At 52.5% G+C, this 6,684-nt stretch overlaps 1 protein-coding gene and 1 long non-coding RNA gene across 6 annotated transcripts in view; one reads left to right on the forward strand and one right to left on the reverse strand.

Annotated features, from left to right (window-relative positions):
- The window catches only part of MATCAP1 (microtubule associated tyrosine carboxypeptidase 1), a 46,218-nt gene extending 44,972 nt beyond the window's left edge, over positions 1-1,246 (reverse strand). Inside the window, exon 1 of one of the 4 annotated variants that reach the window (XR_014713754.1) lies at positions 1,128-1,246. The gene's annotated coding sequence lies outside the window, so the exon portion shown is untranslated. Of the gene's footprint in view, positions 1-217; positions 238-577; positions 692-1,127 lie in introns of those variants that run through there. The other 3 variants (XM_084644633.1, XM_084644635.1, XM_084644636.1) reach the window with 3 other exon arrangements.
- On the forward strand, positions 63-6,589 carry LOC311529016. Of its 2 annotated transcripts, none has more exons than XR_014713755.1 (3): positions 63-131; positions 2,741-2,800; positions 3,138-6,589. It is a non-coding gene; the product is annotated as an uncharacterized lncRNA (long non-coding RNA). The 2 variants fall into 2 exon arrangements; XR_014713756.1 differs by lacking the exon at positions 63-131 and adding an exon at positions 1,807-2,000.
- The last annotated feature ends 95 nt before the right edge of the window (positions 6,590-6,684 follow it).

Below are 6,684 nucleotides of genomic sequence, written 5' to 3' on the forward strand. Positions count from 1 at the left end.
CTGCTACCACTAATTTTTCTACTTCGCACAGGAAAAGAGTAGTCCAAAGCATGTTGGGAAATAGAGCCCGTGCAGCTGCTGAGAGCTGGGGAGTTGATCAGGCAGCTGCTGCTAGAACAGCCTGTGAAGAGGTATGGGAGGGTGGGGTTTTCTGTGGAGATGGCGGTGTGCAAAACGTTAGGGTGAATTACATAACGACAAAAACAAATTAAATAACCTCTCAGGTCATGCAGCCCAGCAATCAAAGGTCAGGAAAGTTGCAGTGGGGGAGGATTAGGTTGGATATTAGGAAAAACTTTTTCACTAGGGGGGTGGTGAAACACTGGAATGGGTTACCTAGGGAGGTGGTGGAATCTCCTTCCTTAGAAGTTTTTAAGGTCAGGCTTGACAAAGCCCTGGCTGGGATGATTTAATTGGGGATTGGTCCTGCTTTGGGCAGGGGGTTGGACTAGACGACCTTCTGGGGTCCCTTCCAACCCTGAGATTCTATGATTCTATGAAAGGCCAGAATGATGTCAGCCTTAATTATCCACCCCCCCACCCTTATGGTGCAGTTCAAGACTTTATCATCCCCCACCTTTATTTTTTAAACCCGCGGTGCAGCCTCCCCTGGGTGCAGGCTGGTCTAATGGGGAGGGGGGGGCAGGCCTGTGCAGACAGGGGGCCTGGAGGCAGGGGAACCCTGTGAACGTGCGTGGGGGGGGCACTGCAAAGCACCGTGGGGCGGGGATGGCGGGAGGCACTGGGGCGCTGCAGGACGGGCCCTGGGAGGGGCAGGCGTGGCGGGAGCGCTGCGGGGCGGGGACAGCGGGGCGCTGCAGGGGGAGCCCTGGGAGGGGGAGGGGGCGGGGACAGCGAGGCGCTGCGGGGCGGGCCCCGGGCACAAAGGCCTGTCACAGGCCCGCCCCCGCCCCCCGCCAGGGGGCGCCCCAGCGCGCGGCCGCAGCCGCCCCCCGCCTCATCCCTCGCGCGGAGCCGGCCGCGCCCACCGCGTGGGGGAGGGGCGGGGGCCGCGGCCCGGGTGGGGGCGAGACTCGGTCCGGCCCCGGGTCACGGCCCCGCCCGGCCTCACCACCCCCGCCCCGCCCCGCCCCGCCCCGCTCCCAGCCGAGCGCCGCGTCTCTCACCCCGGGCAGGCCTCGCGCAGCCCGCAGCCGTCCTACATTCCGGCCCCGCTCCCCGCCTCCAGCCAATGGCGGGCCGACCTCGAATGGAGACCCAATCGGAGCGTCCCAGGGGGAGATCGCCCCGCCCCGCTTTCCCATTGGCCAGGCACAGGCGCGAGGCTCTCCCTCCCGGCGGGGCCGCGCGAGGGGCTCGCCCTGCGGAGGGGGGGCTCGGGCGCGCGCCCCTGCCCCTTGCTTCGGTGTGCGCGCGCCTGTCCCAGGGACCTCCTGAGGGGAGGTGCGGCAGCCCCCTCCCAGAGACTCTGCCTAGGCCTATATGGATCCTATAGGCTCTTTGCACCCTGGAGACCCAACCCACCCTAGCCCCTAAATAAGCACCCTATAGATAACATGCAGTCGCCCTATAGACTATATGGTATGATAACACTCTTTCCATCCCACCAGTGTGTGGGCAGGATATTAAACAGCGGCTACTAAAGTTAGATAGTCTTAAATTGCAAGTCTGGATAATTTGTATCCAAGAGTTTTAAAAGAGCTGGCTGAGGTACTAACTGCACCACTCATGTTGCTTTCCAATAAGTCTTGGAAAACCAGGGAAGTTCCAAAAAACTGGAAGAAAGCTAATGCTGTGCCAATATTTCAAGAGAGTAAATGGGATGACCAGGGTAATTAGAGGCCTGTTAGTCTGACATTGATCCTGGGCAATATAATGGAGCAGCTGATACAGGACTCGATTTCACCCCTCCCCCCTTGCTTGCAACACAAAGGAAAGGCTATGAAGCTCAAGACAACTTTCTTCTGTAGCTAGACACCTGAATCTGAGTGGGGCAGAATGGGCAGAATCTGAGTGGGGCATAACTGCCCCATAGAAAGGTAAAGCAGCAGGAAGGCCGTTGCTGGTAATGGACACGTGATCACAGTGTGGTTATGGCCATGGTGGGTTCTCTTAACCAAGAGACCCTGAATCACAGCCCACCCAGGGGTGGGGAGGACTCTGTTCTGCGGTGAGGGCAACATGTTAACCCCTAAATGGGAAATGGCTTCCTTGCATACACACAGCCTAGGGTTGGAACACAACTCCAGGGGGGGCCTGCCAATGTGGGGGGCACCCTGCATCACCCGAGCCACAGAGATATGGCTGGGTTAAGACCTACCTCTCAGAGGGACAAAACTACACTGACCCCCCCCGCCCCCAAATGCTCAAGGGGTCACTTCTTACCCCAGGCAAGGGATAAGATAAGAACACCCCAGAGTGCAGCCACGATGGCTGACACATGCAGGAATGTGGGTTTACTGACCTCCTCGCTCCCTGGCAGATGAGGGCACGGAGGCAGTGGCAGGACTCCATCCCAGTTTCAAACCCAATGGCTTTGGGGTGGCAAAAGGATGCAGGGCAGCATGAAAACTCCCCATGTGCCCCCTACTGGTGCCATCTAACAGACCAGACCTAAGGGAGGATGTGAAACTGCTCTGGATTGTGTATTGGAAGTTTGATTGATTAGAAACTGTGCTGTAGGAATCATGAAGGTGCCTGGTAGGGCAGCTACCAAGAGATCGGAAATACAGCGTTGATTTTGTCATGAGTCTCATGATAATTATTGTTTTCCTTAAAGCCCCAGCTCCTGGAGTCAAGTGGAGATGTGATGATTTCAGCGTTCCTTCTTAAAGAAAAAGTAAGTTTCTAGCCCTCGTGGCTGTGGAGAAAGCTTCCAAATGTGACCCCAGTGCACCCTAAAGGCTCAAAAAGCAGAAGGCCAATAAAAAGAACACCCCATCTATTATTTTTAAAGCCAAGCTTGTGATTTCTGAACATTTGGCAATACTGGAAATAGGCTGTGGCATCTATGAATAATGTTTGTGTGTTCAAACTTCCCAGCTCACTGGTCAAAGTGACCCTGCTCAGTTCAGTCTTGAAGGGGGAAGAGATATGACAAAGTGGGAATTTTCTGTAATATTTGTATAAATACTATGAGTGCCTCAGTTTCCCTCTGTATGTGCATTGCTACCCAGCAGGTGTAAAATGGCTAACACTGCTGTTGGAACAGCACAGGAGGTGTGAGTGTCATCTCTCTGTCTCTGGAATGAAGAGTGTCATTGAAGAACTGGCTCAATTTGACCCAAATCAACAGAGGCTCCAACAAGATAGAGAGACGCCCCAAGGACTGAATGATCAACACCTAACACAGGAAACCCAGCAGGTGGGACTTGGAAAATGAGCTGGAGAGAAGGGTGTCAGAAGGCTGGAATTGGGGTGGCCATTTTGGAGGGACTCGGTAACACAGACAGAGACTACCACCAGAGATGAGTCATCTCTGGCTGGCCATCATGGCTTAGCCAGGGTGGACCATGGCTTAACTTCTGCCTCTCTGAGCTAATCCCAGTGTGTTCAGATTCTGTAGCCAGGTGACCAGTCGATGGTACCGAGGTTTGGAGAGGCTGCCTGTGTCACTGTGAATACTCACTGAGAGCACTGCGCCCTGACAGGGGACAGCACAGGCCTCCTACAGGAGTCTGGCTGGGCTGGATTCGGTGCAGGGAGCCACGAAGAGAGACGGGGTCACTGGTGCCAACTGCCCAGTCTCAGAGTCTTTGAGGTCACAGGCTTGCCCCAGTGGAACCGTGTGAGACCTTGGGGCCAGGCCCACTACAGGGGCACCCCCAGGAGACTGGTTAAAGGCTGGGGCACAGACCAGACCCTGGAACCGCATGACAGGGTAGGCTAAGGAGCTTGGCTGAAGCTAGAAAACCAATTTTCCGCAACCCTGTAAAAAGGGGCTTGCATGTGAAGAGTGGAAGACCCCCCCCCCAGCCTAGAAGAAAGCCCCTAAGGTGTTGATGCTGGACCTTAAAACCCACAATGTTTGGAGTGGTGAGGGGAAGAGTCACAGCTGCACAGGGAGTTCTGGGCAGGAGAGAGAAAGAGATGGGCAGGTTCATAGCAGTGGGAGCCCAGTTTAGCTGCGGGACCATGAAGGTCAGAGCACGCTGACCTGTGGGGGGAGCCGAGGCTCCATGGTTTGGAAGACAGGCCTTGCACTGCAGGAGAAGGACCCTGGATGCCAGAGGACTCTGACCCAAGCTCAAAGAATGCTCGGGAGTGGTGAGGATACTGAGGCAGGGAACAAGTGGGCTTCAGCCCACTAAAGCTTATGCCCAAATAAATTTGTTAGCCTCTAAGGTGCCACAAGGACTCCTCATTGTTTTTCCTGAGACAGACTAACACGGCTACTGCTCTGAAACCTGTCACCATGCAAGGCACTGAATTTAGCCGTATGAAGTGGAAATCCATCAACTTCATGAAAAAACTTGTGCAGATACAGGCAGACATCATCTTCCTTTCCAAGTGCAAACAGATGGACATCGTACCAAAAGGACTGAAGGTAAAAAATCCATTACAGTCTACGTACCACACAGACTATGATGAGAGATTGTGCCCCACACACTCAAAGAAACTGCGGAACCACCTGATCAACATCCTATACAGCAAACAGGGGAAGATCAAGAATGAGCTCTCAAAACTGGAGACTCTTATAAAAAACCAACCTTCCACACAAACTTGCTCATGGCTGGACTTCACAAAAACTAGACAAGCCATTTACAACACACACTTTGCTTCTCTACAGAGGAAAAAGGACACTAAACTATCTAAACTCCTACATGCCACAAGGGGCCACAACAGTGGTTCCCTTAACTCACCCAACAATATTGTTAATCTATCCAGCTATAATCTTAGCCCGGCAGAAGAGTCTGTCCTATCTCAGGGCCTCTCCTTCTGCCCCACCACCCCCATGAACATGAGACAGTTCTGAGGTGACCCAGAATCCTACTTTCGATGTTGCCTCCTGAAGGTTGAAACAACAGACTGGACTTCTACATAGAGTGCTTCCGCTGAAGTACACAGGCTGAAATTGTGGAAAAGCAGCATCACTTGCCCCGTAACCTCAGCCATGCAGAACACAATGCCATCCACAGCCTTAGAAACAACTCTGACATCATAATCAAAAAGGCTGACAAAGGGGGTGCTGAATAGGTCAGAATATGAACAAGAGGCTGCTAGGCAACTCTCTGACACTACATTCTACAAGCCATTACCCTCTGATCCCACTGAGGGCTACCAAAAGAAACTGCACCATCTGCTCAAAAAACTCCCTGAAGAAGCACAGGAACAAATCTACACAGACATACACCCCTAGAGCCCCGACCAGGAGCATTCTATCTGCTACCCAAGATCCATAAACCTGGAAATCCTGGATGCCCCATCATCTCAGGCATTGGCACCCTGACAGCAGGGTTGTCTGGCTATGTAGACTTCCTCCTCAGGCCCTAAGCTACCAGCACTCCCAGCTATCTTCGAGACACCACTGACTTCCTGAGGAAACTTCAATCCATCGGTGATCTTCCTGATAACACCATCCTGGCCACTATGGATGTAGAAGCCCTCTACACCAACATTCCACACAAAGATGGACTACAAGCCGTCAGGAACAGTATCCCTGATAATGTCACGGCAAACCTGGTGACTGACCTTTGTGACTTTTGTGACTTTGTCCTCACCCACAACTATTTCACATTTGGGGACAATGACTACCTTCAAGTCAGCAGCACTGCTATGGGTACCCGCAGTATGCCAACATTTTTATGGCTGACTTAGAACAACGCTTCCTCAGCACTCGTCCCCTAATACCCCTACTCTACTTGTGCTACACTGATGTCATCTTCATCATCTGGACCCATGGAAAAGAAGCCCTTGAGGAATTCCTCCAGGATTTCAACAATTTCCACCTCATCATCAACCTCAGCCTAGACCAGTCCACACAAGAGATCCACTTCCTAGACACTACGGTGCTAATAAGCGATGGTCACATAAACACCACTCTATACCAGAAACCTACTGACTGCTGTACTTACCTACATGCCTCCAGCTTTCATCCACACCACATCACACGATCCATTGTCTACAGTCAAGCTCTAAGATATAACCGCATTTGCTCCAATCCCTCAGACAGAGACAAACACCTACAAGATCTCTATCAAGCTTCCTTAAAACTACAATACCCACCTGGTGAAGTGAAGAAACAGATTGACAGAGCCAGAAGGGTACCCAGAAGTCACCTACTACAGGACAGCCCAACAAAGAAAGTAACAGAACGCCACTAGCCGTCACCTATAGCCCCCAACTAACACCTCTCCAGTGCATCATCAAGGATCTACAACATATCCTGAAGGATGATCCCTCACTCTCACAGACTTTGGGAGACAGGCCAGTCCTCACTTACAGACAGTCCCCAACCTGAAGCAAATACTCACCAGCAACTAGATACCACACAACAAAAACACTAACCCAGGAACCAATCCCTACAACAGACCGCGTTGCCAACTCTGTCCGCATATCTATTCAAGGGACACCATAATAGGACATAACCACATCAGCCACACCATCAGGGGCTCATTCACCTGCACATCTACCAATGTGATATATGTCATCATGTGCCAGCAATGCCCCCCCATCATGTACATTGGCCAAACCGGGCAGTCTCTATGCAAAAGAATAAATGGA

The sequence above is a fragment of the Lepidochelys olivacea genome (genome assembly GCF_965140295.1).
Source record: "Lepidochelys olivacea isolate rLepOli2 genome assembly, chromosome: 12".
NCBI lineage: Eukaryota > Metazoa > Chordata > Testudines > Cheloniidae > Lepidochelys > Lepidochelys olivacea.